At 37.9% G+C, this 18,870-nt stretch overlaps 1 pseudogene; it reads left to right on the top strand.

Moving 5' to 3' along the window:
- Positions 1-5,895: 5,895 nt before the first annotated feature.
- Positions 5,896-18,870, top strand: part of LOC120104011 — a 36,555-nt pseudogene continuing 23,580 nt past the window's right edge.

Here is an 18,870-nt window from a genome sequence, read left to right as displayed (position 1 = left end):
TTGCATGTGCTTTCTCATTTTTTATATTGGCCAGCTCTACTATATGATTGCTGCAGGTATAATTTAATATTTTTGCATGTGATGCTTTAACTTACTCTTTGATATCATTGCACGTCACTAAAAACTTTATACATGTTCCTAAGGTGGGCACCATATTTGACCCCTAATCTTTAATTAGAGCTCTGACTGATTTGATATATGAGCATAGGGATTCCTTCATGGTGCACTCTAAAGCTATGGCATAGAATCCGTAACAAAGTTTAAAGCTTCTGCTGAAAGTTGTATATTTATCCTACATTTACTCCATATTGTAGAATTAGCTCTGTAAAGTAATTCACCTCATCTCCCCATATAATGTATTATTTTTTTATTATCTTGTTTGATGCATGCTGTTTGTTCTTGCCTGATGTTGTTTTATTTTTGTCCTGCTGCATTGACAGTTCCATATGTACCTTTGTACCTCTGTTTGTCTTCAAATATTATATACATTTATTTACAAAAAGAAAATTACATGCAAATCATGCTTACAACAAATTTGAGATGGATTCCACTTTTTCATTTTTTTTGGTACATTGAGTGATGAAAGATTCTTCAACCAACATTCCTTCTGGATGGATTCATCATATTTTTGTCTTATATCATTGTTCGTTATCTCTTGTTTTAGTAGTATGTCAGTATCTACATTCTATAGTGCTCAAGCTAGTATTCCACATTCTTCCCTTGCGCTTGAGTGAGATCATCACGGCTTGGCAGATCATTTGTGATTCTTTGAAAAATGTAGGAATGCCAACTATTGAATTTCTCAACGAGATAGTCTACAACCACCGAACGACCTTGATCAGAAAAAATTGGAAGCATCACAATTATTGTCGCAAATAGGGGAAGGGCTTCAGCCACTATTGGAATGTAGGTGCGAATCTAGGAGACAAAGCAGATTCTATGTGATTTTGATCTTTATCCACGAAGACATTCCCATTCCAAGAAACAAAGTGTGCATGATATTTTGCATTCATATAAAATTTTAAATTAGTGTAAATGATTGGATCTAATCTTGAACTTCTTTGGGGTCATGGAGTTCTGCACAATTTTATTTCATTTCATTTATATTTTGAGAAAATAGGGGAGTGGAATGGGAAACCTCCCGTACTTTAATTATATCAAGTTCAATTTTTTGAGGATGCATCCCTTAAAAATGGGATCCAAAATCTTTTTTGGTTGATTTGTATGCACTTTATATCATGTGTTAAACTCCTAATAGAGTTCTTGAGCTCTACATTTTCTTAAAAATAAGCAAAAAATTGAAAATTCTAACAACTCTAGCCAAGATGCTCCACAATACACACATAAAAAGTCAAATTGGTTGTTGTCTAGACGGTTAATATTTATGGGTCATAAAGTATTTGGTGGTTTACTGTCACGACCCCCGCCCCGTTCCGGCGGGCGGCCGTGACGGTCCTAGGGTGCGGGTAGGCAAAAGGCCACCAGCCACCACGTAGAGCCCTACTACCTATCAATCATCAATAAATTCTGAAAAAAAATTGGCATGATACATGCACAAAATGATCACCTTTCCTATGGTGACCTGTCAGGATTATCTCAATACATACAATAACACTACCTGTCAGAGCAGCAATCATATAATCTGTCACATAATGAACCTGGACAATATATATCAATACATCATCACAGGCATATAACTCATCTGTATAAAAATCTGGTTCCCATTCCATCCATAGTCAAACCCATATCCACAACAGGATCCATGACTGTAACTATACACTATATACAACAGAAGGTTTATAATACACCAAAAGGTATTAACCTCTATCTACATTATACTATGGAGCGGCACAATTAGCAGGCAATCTCTAACCCTGCTCCTCTCTATACAACACCTGCCCTGCAATCAAAAACACCAAACTGGGGAGTGAGTATATGAATACTCAGTGAGTGGAGTAGAGAGTACTATGCACATGAGACAAGATATAATCATGGCTCGAGGTGAAATCTCAAGAGCATATGAGCAGTCATCAAGAACAGGATACACATAACTCAACATAAGAAATATGGAGTAAATCATCACAATCTCAATCAACTCATCTGGAACATATATAGTATAATCAAATAAACATGAATGATACATCATAAATATGCTCAATAGATCATAACACTGAAATGTATAAATCAGGGTGTCAATATGCGAAGTCATCACTAGACAGTTGTCAGAAGGTGGGTCTTACGCCCCAAGCGAACCACAACAACTTCCTACTGTCACATGCATATGCAGGATAAGACACCATACCGATAATGTAAATGCTGGCCAGTATCCAGAACAGAAATCCATAAAAACATCTCACATCTGTATACTAAACAGCACCTCGCGAAAATTCTACATCCGCGGAAAGCCATACTGCACCTCGCGGGGTCTTACTATACCGATAATATGCATCACTATCGGCGGCCGATTGACCCCTTAAATAATTCACCAAAATTGGGACTTCGACACAGATTTTCCGCAGTGCCGGAAAACTTGTCGAAATCCAATTCTTCCTCTTTTAACTACCTCTACAACCCCTATCCGACCCCTCTAGACTACATCCACCCTTTGTATAGCCTAATTTCATCAAAAGACTAGGTAGGGATGGGTATTTACCTTTTTCTCTTCGGAAAATCGAGGTCTTTGCGTAGAGGGGAAGGAGATCTACGCTTTTTCCTTCAGTTGGCAGCGCAACCGGGGCTCCCTTCCCTTCTTCTTTCTTCTTCTTCTTTCTCTTATTTTCTTCCTTTCTTTTCTTCTTCTTCTTTTCCTTCTCTCTGTCACACCTGTGACTCCCCCCTCTCCTCTCTATTTCATTCCACATCTGAGCCACTAAACCCATTAATTAAGTCACATCAAATGCTAAATTTTTCATTTTGCCCCTAACACTTCAACATATTTACTGTTATGCCATTAACTTTTGATTCCTTCTAATTTTACCCTTACTACTTCAACGCATCTACAACTATGCCATTATCTTTTGATTCCTTCCAATTTTACCCCTTATATTAATTTTAAAGGACTATTATATCTTTTTTATATATAAAAAATTTTTGGGGTTATTACATTTACTCAATAACTAGTTATGTTTTTTTTTTTTGAGAATTCTCTTTTTTTTAGAATAGTAGGAAGACTGATATTTTTTTCATGTTAAAGTGTAGAGGCCTGAGTATCATAATGTGCCATGCATAGCAATGAAGATTGTTCAAGCGCGAGATAGCTGATATAGGAGATTTTTTTTTTAATGATTCTTTGCTTGCACTAATTCAAGGGATGAAATGTCAAATATGATTGTTAAGATATTGGTAAAAATGTGATGATTTATCAACAACCAAAGCAAATGCTCATTAGCCAAGCTATGTCTAGTTAGATAGAGGTTTATCACTGTTGTATATTTTTGTTTAGGCAATGTTTAACAAATGTCAACCAAACCTAGTAAACGATGAGTAGTGATACATCAGCTAAGATTTCTTTAAATTAGATTGATTAATTTATTTCTTCAATTAACCATCTAATTTTTTTTTGGACAAGCAAGAATTTCTCAAGGTGGGAATTATTTGCATCCATAACTCAAAATGTTCTTGCTAGAAATAATTGTAGATTTGATGATTAAAAGCAACAATAAAGATTCATTAGGAACTGCGTCAATTTTTAGAATAACTACAATAATACTTATACTAAATGGGTTCTCTTAGCCTTTTATCATGTAATTAGATTTCTTCTCTACAATGAAGGTTTGACCAACTCTAATGATCATTTTGCCTTCTTTAATCATTGTATTTTAATATTTTCAATTATGTCCAACATACATCAAGAATCTATGAATCAAATTGCATGGAGGTTGATTTAGTTCCATTCTTTCTATCTAATTCATGTCTTTGGTACTTCTTTTACTCTTTTTTGCCTCCTATGTCGCCCACAAATTAGTCCTTTTATCATAGGTAAAAATATAGAAACCCTCTATAATCAATCTCTTGATTGAGATAAAATGTGTAAATTGCATCCACCAACATTTGAATTATTGGCTAATTAACCAAATTATACACAACCATGCATTTTATAACAATTCTAAGCAAATTGTTTTTCAATTCATTCTAATTTGGGGTGGTGTTTAGTGTCTATGTTTTGACCATATATCGAGATCATATATAAGTTTCTAGTATAGGACTCACACTTGGGTCAATATCAGTTATTACATTACATGTGTACCACACTAAAGACTTGATAATATAGTATGGTTCTGGTAGTCTCTTTTATTTTTTTTCCCCCTAAAACCACCTACTTGAGATGCTGCATCACCTTCCATCTTCCTTGCATGCACGCTGTGGACTCCTTTCCTTTAAGGCTTGTTCTTTGGGGGCTAAAACACTTACTCAGATATCTATATTTTCCTAAGTAAGTATTTTTCAGGCAATATTTAGATGAAAAAATAACTTACGCATATTCTTTTATGCATTGGAATGTGGCTCCTTAATATGTTACCTATGTTCTTTTGCATTACTACTTTCTCAACTAAGTTGCCAAGATCTTTCCATATTTTCTACAATACCTTTTATTGTATAAATACTATTATGTATAATATAATATATCATACTGTATTATACATATTATATTATATTATTATTATTATTATTCTACTATCGTAGGGTTATCGATATTTTAAGAACAAAATAAAAAGATTATTTTACCAACTTGTGGGAAAATAATTTAGTTATCTCCCTATTGGGTTAAGTCTTTCTGTCCAATTTATAGGTAAATGGTGTCCACAAAAAAATATCTTAACAACTTAGAGAAACGAAGAGCATAGATATGTTGGTCAATGAAAAAGTTGGTCAACTTTCTAATAATATTGTTTTACCAAAGATCGGGCCCATGATTATGATTTTAGGTGTGAGTATCCATTCGTAGAAGCCTCTAAAATATTACACTATGACCCAACGCACGTCTTCTTGGATGACCGGAGTTTTGCAGAAGGTCTTAATCAATTGCAAGCCCGATAAATCCAAAAATAAAGCTGAAATAGATAAAAGAAAGAAAACCAAGCTTTTTATTTGACAAGAATTGTGTAAGATCATTAACATCGTCATCTTCTTCTTCTTTTTCCTTTTGTTTTAGCCAATCATCACTAGCTAGCCTAAGGTATTTTTATCAGGAAAAAGAGCGAAGACGAGAAAGAAAACCCAAATTATTGATCATGGTGGCCAGACGCATGAAGAGTCGTTCGCATGCAACAAGATGCGTTGTACAGAAACAAATTAAGATGCGACTGATAGCAACCCAGGCCGAAATTGGGTGCGCAATGCTAGTTTGGGTCCGTTATATTGTGGCCCACCAGGCGAGCCGTCTCTTCCGAAGCGCACGACACGTTTTCTAGAGAGCATCACGCGCTTCACACAACAATAGCCGTCAATGCTCGAACAAATCAGCTACCGCTCATCACGCTCTGCAAGACGTGTGATGCGAGTTAAGAGCACACGTAAAGTTTCAGGATTCTTCTGCTAAGCCAAACCTCCGTGTAAACCCGAGCTCACCGCCCGCACCCTCCCCAGTGCTAAATGGGCACTTAGTTGCACCATTCCCGAAGTCTTTCCACATGTCGTTTTGCGGCATTGAAGCGTGATGAACGGCCCAAACTGCAGAATCCAGCAAACAATTAAACAAGAGTCCGTCCAAACAGGCCGCTCATCACTCTTTGGAAAACGTGCGATACCCGTCGCGATGCCGTCCGTCAGGATCCAAACCTCCTTCCAAGCCAACAACCTCTATATAATCCCGGCTCGACACCTATTGTTTGCATCAAGCAAACACCATAATATACCACAAGACCATGGCTTCTACCACCACCAATGCCTATGGCTTATACTTGCCTTGTTCTTCATGGGCTTTTCCCCAAGAGATGCGTCCCGCACCATCGGCGACAGTCTGATGGCCGCGAGGCACGAGCGATGGATGGTGCAGTATGGGCGCGTGTACAAAGATGCAGCAGAGAAGGAGCACCGCTTCCAGATCTTCAAAGCCAACGTCGATTACATTGAATCCACGAACCAAGCTGGGCATCGCAAATACAAGCTCAACATCAACCAATTTGCCGATCTCACCACCGAGGAGTTCAGGGCTTCTTACACTGGATTTAAGCCCAAGCCGATGCGTGCACCGGACAGAACTTCAGATATGCAACGTGACCGACGTGCCTCCTAGCGTGGACTGGAGGAGTTAAAGGAGCAGTAACTCCCATCAAGGATCAAGGCCAATGTGGGTAAGATACATGCACGTACGATTGTAGTTCTTTCGAAGAATGAATTGATGTACGTACGTACTTAAGTGCTTGACTAACAAATCATACTAATCAATAAAATAAATAGGATGTTGCTGGGCATTTTCTGCCGTCGCGGCTACTGAAGGATCGCTCAGATCAGCACTGGCAAATTGACCTCCTTATCAGAGCAACAACTTGTGGATGCGACAAGGTGAATGGAGGATGCGGTGGGGCATAATGGATGATGCATTTAAGTACATCATCAGCAACAAAGGGATAACGACCGGAAGCTAATTATCCTTACGTGGCGAAGGAAGGAACCTGCGACACCAATAAAAGTTCATCCGTTGCAGCCACTATCAGCGGCTACGAAGACGTGCTAGGAACAGCGAGTCATCGCTCTTACAAGCAGTCGCAAAACAGCCCGTTTCCGTTGCCATCGAGGGCAGTGGGAAAGACTTCCAGTTTTACTCCGGCGAACGTCTTCATGGGTAATTGCGGAACTGATCTGGACCATGCTGTCACTGTCGTGGCTATGGACAGCAACTGATGGAACCAAATATTGGTGCTCAAGAATTCATGGGTACCACTTGGGGCGAAAAAGGATATATGAGTTGCTCCGGGGCATCGACGACGCAGAACACTACAACAATTAAGGGCTGTCGCGACTCTATATTGCCGACGCTAAATGAAAGCGTCGGCATTTTTTTTTTTTTCCCGACGGTAACCCCCGACGCTTGTAAAGAGGGTCGGGGAAAAAAAAACCATTACCGACGCTTATAAGCGTCGCATAGAAAAATACGATGACGCTTATAAGCGTCGTCGGACTTCACTCCTCCCACCACAAGACCTAATCGATCCCCTCCCCCCACAGGCCACAGCCCTAAATCCTCAGCCCTTCCGTCCCCTTCCGGCGACCGACCCCTTCCGTCCTCAGCCCTTTTCACCGATCTCCCGCCGCATCTCCTTCCCCTCCTCCCCTCTTCGTTGGCCTCCTCTTTGTGGACGACTTCCTCCTCCTCCGCCGCAGAGCACTCACACGGCGTTTGAAGTTTGGAGCCGGCAAGGATTATCTTCTTCTCTTGCTTCGATCATAGGATCATAGGATTATCTTCTTCTTTTTCAGAAGGAGAGAGCTCTGCCTGGAGATATTTATATATCTTTCTCTTTCTGTCTCCTTATTTTAGGAATGTTCATTCATTACTGTATTAGGTACTTGAGATCTACTGCTCTTCAGATCTAGATCTACTGCTCTTCAGATCTCTTCGTTGGCTTAGAAATTTGGGAAAGTTATCAAAGGAAGACTTGCTCTCTTATCAGGTACTTGAGAACTCGTTTCCCTCTTTCCCTTTTTTAATCTCCGGTTTATGCTTTAGAATTCTCTGTAAATGTACAGATTCTGGCATTTCCTTTGCTTTGTTAGCTTATTTTCTAAGTTTTGAGGTGGTAGTCTTGGAAATATATGGTTTCGTTTGCTCTCTTACTCACTGAGTTTGTCCGATTAGATTATGCATTTGTTTTGCTATTTTGTAACTATTTATTAACTTTTATTAGGCACTATTTTATGCATACTGCTTGTTAATTTTGCTCTCTCATCTTGATAGCTATTTATTAAAAAGAACATAGCAAGAAGATACAACTAGCAACAATCATTAAAAAGAATCATGAGATGGAATGTTTCTCTCTCGCACTTCATGTTAAGGCTTGATAAATATTAGTTACAGTCTTGTAGTTAGCTAATATGCTATTCGAATATTTCTCTGTCTATTGAACAATTCAATGCATATTGGTTCAAAGAAAGCAGAAATGAGTTTGTTCATGTATGGATACAGTGTCATATGACTGTAAATGTGATACACAATGTAATAGTCGTCACTTTATTTTGTGATAAACAAAGAAAAATGTGCATTGAATTGATTGTATTGGAACTGTATTTGTTTAGGCTAACAGATATGAGTCTGTTCATCCATGGAACTGAATTTGTTTAGTGAAAGCAGAAATAAAAGCATATTGGTTCTATTAGTAGATGTGTAAAGTGATTCTTATATGCAGCCATTAGCTGGATTGATTTTCATGTATGGAACTGAGTAATGGTAGCTAGATTGAACAGCAAGCTATTTACAATCAGCAAACTGTAATGCCTTGAACTAATTAGTAGGTCTTGAAAGCTGTTTTTAATCAGCTGTGGCTTGTAATGATAGATATTCAGTTAACAGATTGCCTTTTAAGCATCAATCCAACAATGAAAGGGTGTTTATATGCCCTTTTAGCCTCAACATGGATTGTTGTCCTTTGTAACAGATTGTCTCAACATGGATTTATATGCTTTGTGTTAACAGATTGTCCTTTGTAACAGACTGGCTTTGCAATAAATTGGCTTTGTAACAGACTGGCTTTGTAATAAATTGGCATTGTAACAAGCTGACTTTATAAATAGACATCAGTCTAATTACAATATAGGAAGAACATGATTACAATTTAAACACCAGCAACAAATCCATTGTCATTAACAGGTTTCACAATAAGTCAATACATTCTCATGGTAAGTAAGGTTGAGAAACAGATGCATTAGGCTTATATGGTAAGAAAATCACAATAATAGTGATCATCCAAGATAAGGCTACAAATCCAAGATAAGGATTATAAGTAAGGTTGGAGCGTACCGTACCATACCGATTCAATACCGGTATCTAATACGGATCACATATTGTAATACATATATATAGCTCTTAAATGTAGGCTATGCAACCATTGAATTAATTGATTAAGTGCTATTTGTTTAACTTAATTTTGCTTGAGTTAGTGTACGCATGCATATTTTTGACTGTATCATTTACCTTGTTTTTTCTTAGAATGGACGAAAGTTGGATGAATAAGCCGAGATACAGTGACGAATATTTGAATGGAGTTCAGAATTTCATTAAATTTGCTTTTCAGAAATCTAATATGAATGGGAAGATTTTATGTCCATGTCGAAAATGTGTAAATGCTTCTTCTCTTGCTCCAAAAACTGTTGAAGAACATTTAGTGTGGAATGGTTTTACAAGAGATTATACTGAATGGGTATTTCATGGAGAGTTGATATTGTCATCTCCATGTAACCAACCCTCGTATATAGAAGACACCTCTAGTTTTGCATCCAGTAATACAGAAAAAAAACCTGTAGGAGAAGATGATATAAGGGGCTTACTCAGAGATGCTCTTGGACATAGTATTAGAAATTTAACAGATATTAGTGGAGGACAAGAAGCAACTGAAATAGGTGATGAGCGTTACAACAACTGATTTTATGCATGTTGAAGAACATATACCTCTGATGATGACACAGCTCGGTATCATAACTTGCTGAAATCTTGTGATGAAGAACTATATCCGAGTTGTAAGAATTTTATAAGATTTCTTTTCTTGTGATTTATTCCATTTGAGTATTTGAATGGGTGGTCTAGCAGTCTTTTACTATGCTTCTCCAATTATTAAATGATGCATTTCCGGAAGGCGTTACTTTGCCATCATCTTCTTATGAAGCCAAATTAGTAAAAGAATTGGATCTTGGATACGAGAAGATACACAGTTGTCCGAATGACTGTATTTTATTCCGTGGTGGAAATATTACGAAGAGTCGTGCCAATATGTGGATCTTCACGATGGGAGAATCTAAAGATGAGCATGATTTTTTGAATGAAGTGGATGCTGCACAGACTAAGAAAGACCGGCTAAAGTGTTGAGATATTTTTCTCTCATACCTAGATTGAAAAGAATGTTCATCATCAAAGACGGCTTCCTCTATTGAGATGGCATGCGAAGGCCGTACAAAAGATGGAATGTTACGACACCCAGCAGATAGTTTAGCATGGAAAGCATTTGATGATAGGCATCACGAATTTGCTTCTGATGCTCGCAGTGTCAGACTGGGTTTGGTACTAATGGGTTTAATCCTTTCGAACTATGGTTCTACATACAGCACTGGCCGGTTATTTTTGGTTCCATATAATTTACCACCATGGATGTGTATGAACAGTCTTCCTATTTTGTCAATGGTTTATTCAGGTGATAAGGCCCAGGTATGTATTGATGTTTTTTTGCAGCCTTTAATAGAGGAATTGAACAGTTATGGGAGGTATTGATGATTTGATGCTTTTACTGGTCAATATTCAAATTGCGTGCAGCTCTTATATGGACTATTAATGATTTTCCTGCATATGCTAATTTATCCGGTTGGAGCACTAAGGGGTGTATTGCATGTCCTTCTTGTGGAGATTCAACCCATTCATATTGGTTAAAAAATGGAGGAAAGTTCTGTTATATGGGCCATCGTCGATGGTTAGAACCAAACCATCCATTTCAATTTCAGAATGATCTGTTTGATAGTACCAGAGTTGCGTTCTGCCACTATTCCACCAACTGGTACTGAAGTTCTTAGACAATGCATGGCACAAATTACATACCTGGTAAGGTCTCCAAATGTTTAAAGAAGAGGGGAAGGAGGATGTTGGTAGCTCATTAAATGAAGGGTTAATATCAGAGATTTTAGAGGATGCTAATTTTTTGAGAATGATGACAATGCATATGGACAGGAAATGATGATGAACATTGGTTGCTTCTACACAGAACAGTTATGGAAAAAGGAGTTTTTTTTTGATTTACCTTATTGGGAGTATAATTTTCTTCGACATAATCTTGATGTCATGCACATAGAAAGAATGTTTGATAACTTGATTGGAACATTGTTAAATCTTGATGGAAAGACCAAGACAACTTGAAAGCGCGTCTTGATTTGAAAGATATGGGCATTACGACAGAGCTTCATCCGAAAGAGTCTTTCTAATAATAAATTTTTATACCTCCTGCATGTTACACAATGTCTACTCAAAATAAGGATCTTTTTCTAATGGTTCTGAAAATATGAAGGTTCCTGATGGGTATGCATCGAATATTTCACGGTGCGTAAATCTTAAAGAGCGAAGACTTTCAAATCTTAAAAGTCACGATTGTCATATTTTGATGCAAGATATACTTCCATTGGCTTTAAGATCATCAACGGCGAATCAAGTTCTTGTAATTGTTTCTCAGTTGTCATCATTTTTTAAAGCATTGTGTTCAAAAGTTCTTGATCCTAGGGTGCTTGATCAATTGGAGTCTAATGTTGCCCTTACATTATGCCATAGGAAAAGATCTTTCCTCGGATTTTTTACTATTATGGTTCATCTACTCATTCACTTAGCGGCGGAAGCTAAACTTGGTGGACCGGTTCAATACGATGGATGTATCCTATTGAGAGGTGATTTTGCTAAACTCTAATATCTATATTTATAAATCATATCGTGTTGATATTGATTTAAAAATTTTCGTTGAAGGTTTCTGATGCGCTTAAAGGATTATGTACGCAATCGAGCCTATCCCGAGGGCTCGATTGCTGAAGGATATATTTCTGAGGAGTGTTTGAATTTTGCTCAAGATATCTCGAAGGTGTTGAAATGCTCTCAATCGACCTCCAAGGAATTTGATATTGTAGAGAATGCAGAATTTACAAGTTTCATCTGCGGAAGAGTTTTGGGAAGTTAAAAGTGTTGTTCTTGACCAAAAATTATTAGCACAAGCACATCGCTATGTGTTACTTCACAGTGATAATATCCGAGTATCGCAGGTTAGTATGATTGTATCTTCTTATCTGTCATATCAGATATAAATGCTTAGCTAAAGAGTTTTTGATCGTGCAGAGATTTTTAGTAACTCAGCGAGCATCAACATACATTCGTCCTACCCCAAGGATTGAGCAAGATGGTTGTTGAGTTATTTCCTGAATGGCTATTCAAACAGGTTAGACATTTAATACATTAGGTATTTTCACAATTTTTTAATACATTGTCATTGAATAATTAATCATTGCTTCTATAATTTTTTAGGTGCCACGATGATGGAGGAAAATTGTTCCGATGAATTAATAGTCATTGCTCGAGGTCCGAATAATATTATCAACAGATATGATGGGTTAATTATAAATGGTTTCAAATTTCATACTAAGAACGTGAGAAATTTAGAAAACCCAAAACAGTGGGGTTATGGTTGATGCGGAGGGAAAAACTTATTACGGTGCACTGAAGGATATTTATGAGCTGGATTATTATGGAAACTTTAGTAGTACTATTTCGATGTGATTGGGTGGATATAACTCATCTAGAGTTTGAGACAAGACATAAATCGTTTCACACTTGTAAATTTTTCAAAGTTGATACATACCGGTGTGCTATTGAAAGATGACCCATTATTTTTCATCTCAAGCTCGACAAGTGTTTTGTACAAGACTCAAAAGATAAAGATTGGTCTGTTGTCATAAAGACTAAACCTAGGGACTTGTATGATTAGAAAAAAGTTTGGAAGAGGAGGATAATGAGACTTATACTCAGTGTATGCCTTTAATATTATGCCGACTGGATGGACAATGAAAGAGTATAGTTTCGTAATGGTAAGAAAAATTTTCTAGTCTGTTTCTATATTACCGATACTGACTTTTCTACTAGTAGCGTATGAATTTGTTTATTGCTTACTTTTGGTACTGGCAAATTGTTTAACCATAAGTAAAATATTTGGAATATACTTCAGTGCTATCAGGGGGCTTAGGAATAGTCTATTAAGCAAATCTCATGCATCTCGTGGAGCAAGAAGAACTATTGTAATCATCATTCCCTTAGCTTTGCAGTATGTTATTTTGGATTCTCTCCTTTCATAATTACAAGATATTATGTTGTCATGTGTAATGAATGATCCAGTGTTATTTTCACATGCAATAGGTTGCTAGACAGAACTTTATTTAAAGCTCGCTAAAAAAAGTGAGTCAAACCTTGATTCAGAATTTCTCTTTGCATATTGTACCAGTTTGCTTTATTTCTAAGTCATTCTTTCCGATGCTCTGCATGCGTACGAGGGTGAGGTAATTGTTGTATGACTCTTCCTTTTTAGTAGAAAACTTACTAGATATTCCATTCACTGTGCAAGAAGATTACCACATCCTTGTTAATAGTTGGTACCATAATTTCCTTCATGACACTTTGTTCTCACAATCTGTTTCTTTATTAGAAACCAGCCAGACTCAGCAAAACAATTTTTGGTCCATGTTTGAAACCATGCTTAATTTTTCAAGTAATGCTACTTGGAAATTCTAATGCTCAGATCATTTTAGAATATGATCATTTAATTGTAGTAACACTGGTGCATGGTCCCTGCTGCACTATGGCTCTGCTGATGTCATGATGTGCTTCAAAATACTAATCATCGGCTTCTTCAAAATTTGTATGAATGTAGTATGTTTGTATGCATTTATGTAGGACTGGACGATGTCAATCTTTCTCTCAAAGGTATGTATATGTCTATTTGTTTGTATTTACATGTATATGGTGGTTTTTGTGAGTGGTGGACGCTAAATACATAATTAAGATATGCTCAATTTATTTAAAACATATTAGAAACTTGATGTTTGTGGATTATAAAGAACAACAAAGTATAATCTGCTGTTTGGCATATATTATATCAATAATTGGTCTGTCTAATAAAAATGACACGGGTATACTTTGTTTCGCCAAATGTATGCATGCATTTATGTTCATAACTCACATGGATGTCTCAGTAAGCATATAGAGGTGCCATGCGTTAAAACAATTTTTTTTTATCTATACCAGTAAAGTGGCATTATATACTTTGTTACGCCATAATGTATGCATGCATTTATGTTCATAAACTCACATGGATGCTCTCAATAAGCATATAGAGGTACCATGCACTAAAACAACTTTCTTTTATCTATAGTAAAGTGGCATAGGCTTTGCATGCGAGCATTTTGGGGCAAACAGAAACCATTAAGCATTAGGCAGCTGGACCTGGAGTATGATCATACCATAACTGACATGCCTTGTCCAATTGTTTGGGGTTATAAGTTGTTGTTATCATTTGGCTTTTATTATGTACTGTGTTCTTGTTATCATTTGCCTTTTATTACGTACTGTGTTCTTGTTATCGTTTGCCTTTTATTATGTACTGTTAGTTCCCAAGCAATGGTGCAGTGCTAGACAGGTACTTGCTCCTCTATTTTCCAATTTTTGCGGCACAAGGAGATAATTGATCAGTACTTGTTGGTGTTTGTAAACAATATGGAGTTTAGTGGTGGATTTGGATGGTTGAATATTTTGAACCAATCCCATCATTTTGCAGGTTCTTGAACGGCTACATACAATTTAAATTAACATGGATCTGGAAATTCACCACGTATATTGAAAGGTTATGCTTAACTGTTCATGTTGATATGATTTTGTCTTCTACAACTCTATTCAGATGAAAATTTGAGATTGCTCAAAAATTCAGCCGGTGTCCATCTAATTGTATATAATCATTCCTTTGTTCTCCCAAAGTTTATTCTGCTTATTAGGTTTATCACAAGTTTACAAGCACATATAAATGTATCTAATATTATCTATCATGGAAGAAGCGAATGGTATATAATTACGTTTGGGATGAATTTACTTGGTGTTAATTGTCTCCATCTGTATTAGTTCCTTTTGGCAAGCCCATCCTTCCCATCAGGAAACAAGATGGAAATCTTGAAACTCTTGATTGAATCTTGGGTGAAAATATTTTGTATTTTAATCTCGTTTATAATTTAGATAGTCCTGCTAATTATTTAGTTGTAGATTCCTGTTGAAATAGAAGCTCCTGCTGACTTGTTATTCTTCTGCTCAGATTGGTAGATGAGCTTGTTCTTTGTACAAAGAATCTGCAGTAAGAAAGAGCCGTGAAGTTATCCGCATCACATTTCACAATTACTGTTGTTGATTCAGAAGTAGAAAAAAATGCCCTATTTATTAATTGCATTTTTTAACTTCTTGCATTTTAAACAGATTTCAATTGCTTAAGTATTGCTTAGCTAACAAAATGCACCGAGGAAAATGATTCAGAGATGTGGAGTTCCAGCAGTCTCGGGTGGGATCTTCTTCTGCTTCAGTCCATGCGATCCCAGCAGCCCCAGCAGCACGAGTTCGAGTCTCAGCATGAGTTCCAGTCTCAGCAACATCCAGGCCAGGAGGTTATGGATGACTTGCATATCCAAGGTAATTTGATTTAAAGTGCATATATTAAGTTCATTTACAATCTAATTATTTTAATTAATTTGCCTCCAATGTTTTAATTATTATTTTTTATAGATGAACAAGGGAGAGTGAGGTTGACACGGGGTTCCTCTCGAGCACGGGATGTGTGGCAGCTTCGTGAGGCATGAGAAGATGGTCGTCGAATGCAACGAACTAGGGCAGCCCATCAAGAGGGCTGGAAGCCTTTTATCAAGTTTCTTAGGATCAGTTGCGCGTAGGGGTCAGTTGTGTCCGCTCAACTATCATAAGTAGAATGATATGCTTCCTTCTTATAAAGTTGAGCTTCTTAAATTTGTACAGATAAAGAATTGAATTTAATATTGTTAATTTGATAGCTACTGTATGTTAATTTGCTTACTATTATAAATTTAATTTTTTCGATTTAATATTATTATAACATTCTTTATTTTGGTGTAGAAAAAGTTTGTGCTCCCTCCAGAGAGCCATGATTGGGTGCTAAAGTCCCTCAACCGCAAATGGAAAGAATATAAGTCAAAGTTGAAGGCCGACTGGAAGCGCGAGGGTATGACAGAGGAGGAGGTTGCTCGTGTTTGTCCTCCTGAAGTATACCATCATCAGTGGAGGGAGCTTGTTCACTATTGGTTTTCCGAGAGAGGACAGGTTGTGTATTCTCTCTCAATACCTTATATAATGTTTAATATATTTAATATATTACAATGTTTACTTTTTTCGTGGTAGACATATTCTGACATTGGTCGAGCCGCACGAGCATCTCAGACAATTCCTCACACTTCAGGCTCGAAGAGTTATGCGAGGCTCAGAGCTGAATTCGTAAGTTTTTTTGAAACTTTTTGAAACTCTTGTATCATATAGCATGTATCATGATATAGTTCTATAAGATGAAACTCTTCCAATATACTTTTTGTTGTAGATGGAAGACCATGGGAGGAAACCTGGTGAGGTGGAGTTCTATAAGATGACTCACATCCACCGAGATGGCTGCTTTGTCCGAGAGGAGTCGAGAGATATAGTTGTATGTACTTATTAATAATTTCTGCAATGATTTTTTATATATTTTAATTTTTCAAAAATTAATTTGATTGTTTTTGAGAGATATAGGACAGAGCTACATCCCTTATTTCAGAGCGTATCGGAGAGTCATCTTCAATCGGGCAACACCAGAGGTGTCGAAGCTTAGGTGTTTACCGAATTGATGGGCTCGGAGCATTATGGTCGAGTGAGGGGTTATGGCGTTGGAGTTACCCCCACTCAGTTGTCTGCAGTAGATAGATATACTCAAGATGTTAGACAGAGTAGTAGCACTGCAGAGGTTAATGATCTGAAGGCAGAGATAAAAGAGTCGAAGCAGAGCCACCAGACAGAGATGCAATCTTTGAGGGCTCAGATTAATCAGATTACATCTTTGTTGCATCAGTTTGTCCCTGTTGGGAACCCGCCCATGCCGTTGATATTTCAAAAATAAATCAGATGGCAGCGGAAAGGGGGCATGTGCGGGATCGACGTTCATCGCATGAACGTTGTTTCGAGACCTTTCGTAATTAGGTAAGAATTAAAACTTTTAAAACTAATAGGAAGATCAAATCTTCACCTTGCGCGGGTAGATAATCACCGCAAATCTGAATTCGTGGTTTTGGAAGAGGGTTCGCTTGAAGCCGTTCAAACGTCCGGCCTCTACGGGTATCCACACGAAGCAGGATCCGATCCAAGCTCTCTATCTCACCGGGGTGCTAGCTCCCTTGCAGAGATAGCTTTGATGGCTGATGTCCTCTCTTTCAATCAACTCTTGATTGCACTTGAGAGGAGGAAGAAGAAGGATGAAGAAGAGGAAGAAGATCAAATCCCTTCGCAGCCTTCTTCTCTTCGTACGCGCTGAAGCCAAGGATGAAGACCAAGAGGAGGGAGACGCCTCCTCTTCTTTTCCCTTTGCTGATGGCGGCTGAACCAAGGGAGGAGTGGGAGAGGGTGGCCACGGCTTGGAGGAAGAGGAGAGAGCTTCTTACTTGGGGCCGGCCCTAGTCCTCTTTTTATAAGGAGTGGAGCTCCTAACAATTAGGAGCTCCAAGACAATTTTCCAAAGAGGGAAGGGGGGCGCCGGCCCCTCTCTTCATGCCACACACAAGGAGAGGAGGAGGGGCGTGATCCCTCCTCCTTGTGTTGCCCTAATCCTCTTCCAAAGAGGATTGGGTGCCTCTCTTATGGTTAAGTCCTAATCTAATTAGGATTGACCATATTGGGTTCAATCTACGCTAGTCCTAATCCAATTAGGACTTGAATGAACCATGACTCAATTGAACTCTTCAATCCTAATCCAATTAGGAGTCATGTTGATTCATTAGATTATTAATTAATTTAGACTTAAGGAATCCTAATCCAATTAGGATTTGTTTAATTTTAGTCCTAATCCAATTAGGACTCCATTTGAATCCGAAGTCCTAATCCAATTAGGATTTCTAGGAATCCTACTCCAAGTAGGAATCCAATTCAAAATTCCTAATCTCATTAGGATTGTAGGAATCCTATTCCAAATAAGAATCCCAGTCCTACTCCAACTAGGATTCCTAGTCCTAATCCAATTAGGACTCTAGGAATCCTACCCGAAGTAGGATTTGTGTTTAAGTCCAATTAATTAATTCCCTTTGTTCCTTCTTCAACTTCTTATCAATCAAATTGATTTCTTGTGATTCCTAATCACGATTTCAACCATCGGATCGGTCAATACTTCTAGTGTGTGTGACCCCATAGGTTCTATTCTGATTGGTAGTGAGATATATTGTGATCTCTATCTCAATATCATTGAAAACTCCTTTCAATGGGTTGGAACGATTCCAACTCAACTCATTAGGGTTTATCGATCATCAAGATAATCCCTATGAGTCCCACCATCCACCAGTGACACCTAGCAGTATGTAGTGGCTACCCAGCAGAATGGAATGATGAACCTCTAGGTGCAGTTAACGTGTGATACAGTCCTACTATCGTGGATCCCTACAGGACGGAGGTCATGGACAACTCGTCAAACCCCATCGTCTGTCATATGTCAAGATTTATTCGACTTGAGTTCGATAGTGGAAAGCTCTTTTTCCACTTTATATTACTGCCCTGGCCAAGGTCTTAGAACTCAGTCTAACAAATCACATAGGATCACTCCTCTTCTATCAAGGTCGATAGATTCCTTATAGGTGCATACCCTACTCCTACAGTGAACCTACTGCAGCCAATCTACACTGCATGGACCCATATGGCTAGAGACCATGTATGTGTGCAGTCAAACTACAATAACCTCACTGTGAGTAGCCGAAGCACCGCAGGTCAAAGGACCAGTCACACTACTGCAACATCAAGCAAGTCACTGACGAGTGGATAGACATCCAAGTGACTTCTTGTCTTGGTCACGCTCAGTACCCTTGTTCTCTAACAAGCACCTGCACTATCACTTCAGTGTCCCTACACTGTGGACTCAA

Source organism: Phoenix dactylifera, unplaced genomic scaffold (assembly GCF_009389715.1).
Source record: "Phoenix dactylifera cultivar Barhee BC4 unplaced genomic scaffold, palm_55x_up_171113_PBpolish2nd_filt_p 000139F, whole genome shotgun sequence".
Lineage (NCBI taxonomy): Eukaryota > Viridiplantae > Streptophyta > Magnoliopsida > Arecales > Arecaceae > Phoenix > Phoenix dactylifera.
The sequence above is the reverse complement of the archived record's forward strand: the minus strand, read 5'-3'. Positions and strand labels throughout refer to the sequence as shown.